Raw genomic sequence first — 2,698 nt, forward strand, 5'->3', positions numbered from 1 at the left:
GATACTAGCTCTTTGTCAGATATGTAGTTTGTAAATATTTTTCTCTCTTTTCATCTGCTGCACAGGGAGTTTTACAGAACAAAATTTTAAATTTTTTATAAGGTCTAATGTATCAATTTTTGTTTTATGGATTTCCTTTTATGGTTTGTGCTTTTGGTATCAAGCCCAAGGACTTGACTTTTGGCCTAGTCCCAAGTCCCACAGATTTTCTCCTGCTCTTTTTCTAGAAAAAATATATAAATGGAGGTTTATTTTTTTGCCAATAGATTTTCAATTCTTTCAGCACCATTTATTGAAAATGAATACATTGGATTCCTTTTGCTATTTTGTTAAAAATTAGGCATATTTATGTAGATTTATTTCTGTGTTGTCCACTATTTTCCATTGATCTATGTATCTACCACTCCACCAATCCCACAGTCTTAATTACTATAGCTTCTTTCTCAAAATTATTTTGTGTATTAAAGAAAAAAAGCAGCACTTTGAGGAAGATGCGGTCACCACTGCAGTGGAGCCCGGGGACTCCCGCTTCTGCACCTGACTCACCACTGTTTGCTCTCATCCAGGAACAAGTCAGTCAGGAAGCTGCACCGCAGTCATAGCCTAGCGGAAAGACTTCCCTGGAGCCAGAGGTAGCGATTCACCGGATTAGAATCACCCTCACCAGCTGCAACACGAAGTCTTTGGAGAAGGTATGTGATGACCTAATCAGAGGCGAGAAGGAAAAGAATCTCAGAGTGAAAGGACTGTTTCGTACGCCTACCAAGACTCTGAAAATAACTACCAGGAAAACTCCTTGTCATGAAGGTTCCAAGTGAGGATCCACAAGTGACTCACTGACCTGCACAGTCCTTCTGAGATTAAGCAGATCATTTCCATCAGTATTGAGCCAGGAGTCGAGGTTGAAGTCACCATTGCTGATGCTTAAATCAACGTTTTTAATAAATTGATAATCCATTGTTAAAAAAAGAGAGCAAAATAAGCCCAAAACAAACAATAAGAAGAAAAAATAAAAAGCAGAAATAGATTGGAAAAAAGAAAACAATAGAGAAAATAAGTGAAATAAAAAGCTGGTTCTTTGCATACAAATGGCCACAGGCACATGAAAATTTGCCCAACAGTGTTAATTATTAGAGACATGCATTCAAAACTGCAATGAGGTATCACCTTACACTGGTCAGAATGGCCATCACCAAAAGACTACAAACTATAAATGTTGGAAAGGGTGTGGACAAAATGGAACTACCCTACACTGTTGGTGGGACTGTTAAGTTTGTACAGCCACTATGGAAAACAGTATGGAGGTTCCTCAAATAACTAAAAATAGAGTTGCCATATGATCCAGCAATCCCACTCCTGGACATATAGCCAGACAAAACTATAATTCAAAAAGTTACATGCACCCCTATGTTCATAGCACCACTATTCACAGTAGTACTCACAGGGAAACAACCTAAATGTCCCTTGACAGATGAATGGATAAAGAAGATGTGGTACCTGTATACAATGGATTACTACTCAGCCATAAAAAAGAGTGAAATAATACCATTTGCAGCAAGATGGATGGAAGTAGTGATTATCATACTAAGTGAAGTAAGCCAAAAAGAGAAAAACAAATACCATATGATATCACTTATATGTGGAATCTAAAATGTGACATAAATGAACTTTTTTTTGTGTGTGTGTGGTACACGGGCCTCTCACTGTTGTGGTGTCTCCCGTTGCGGAGCACAGGCTCCAGACGCACAGGCTCAACGGCCATGGCTCACGGGCCTAGCCGCTCCACGGCATGTGGGATCTTCCTGGACCAGGGCACGAACCCATGTCCCCTGCATCGGCAGGCGGACTCTCAACCACTGCGCCACCGGAAGCCCTAAATGAGCTTTTATGAAACAGAAACGTACTCACAGACATAGAGAACAGAGTTGTGGTTGTAAAGAGGAAGGGGGGTGATGGCAAAGGGATGGAGTGGGAGTTTGGGGTTAGCAGATGCAAACTATTATATATAAAATGGATAAACCAACAAGGTCCTACTGTATAGGACAGGAAACTATATTCAATATTCTGTGATAAACCATAATGGAAAAGAATATTTTAAAAAAAGAATGTAAAGAACTGGTTCTTTGAAAAAATAAATCACAAATCACCAATATCAGGATTGAAATAAGGAATATCACAACAGATTCTGCAGCTGTTAAAGGATAATTAGGGAATAGTGTAAACAACTTCACAATCATAATTTGACAATTTAGAAGAAAGGGATTAAAATTCCTAAGAAACCACAGACTATCATAACTCAGCCAAGATGAAATAGATAGCCTAAATAGCCTATAACTATTAAAGAAGTTGAATCTATCATTTAAAATCTCCCCCCAAAAAGAAATCCCACATTAAGATGGCTTCATTGGAGTTTTAACAAACATTCAGAGAAGAATTAACATTAATTTTACATAATATATTCCAGAATATAGAAGAGTAGGGCACTTTCCAATTTGTCTTATGAGGTCGCTGTTACCTTACTACCAAAACTCAACTAAGAGAGCATAATAAAGAAAATATAGAAAATTAGAAGACCAGAATCTCTCATACAGTCAAACACAAAATCCTCAACAAAATTTTAGCAAGTTGAGTCTAACAGACTATAACAAGGACAATATTCCCTGACAAAGTGGAATAAATTTCAGGTGTACAAGGCTAG

General features: G+C 37.9%; 1 pseudogene; it reads left to right on the plus strand.

Annotated features, from left to right (window-relative positions):
* The first annotated feature begins 602 nt into the window (after positions 1 to 602).
* LOC112404077 (40S ribosomal protein S20 pseudogene) lies at positions 603 to 928 on the plus strand (annotated as a pseudogene).
* The last annotated feature ends 1,770 nt before the right edge of the window (positions 929 to 2,698 follow it).

The sequence above is a fragment of the Neophocaena asiaeorientalis genome, unplaced genomic scaffold, assembly GCF_003031525.2.
Source record: "Neophocaena asiaeorientalis asiaeorientalis breed wild unplaced genomic scaffold, Neophocaena_asiaeorientalis_V1.1 scaffold1020, whole genome shotgun sequence".
NCBI classification, from domain to species: Eukaryota; Metazoa; Chordata; class Mammalia; order Artiodactyla; family Phocoenidae; genus Neophocaena; species Neophocaena asiaeorientalis.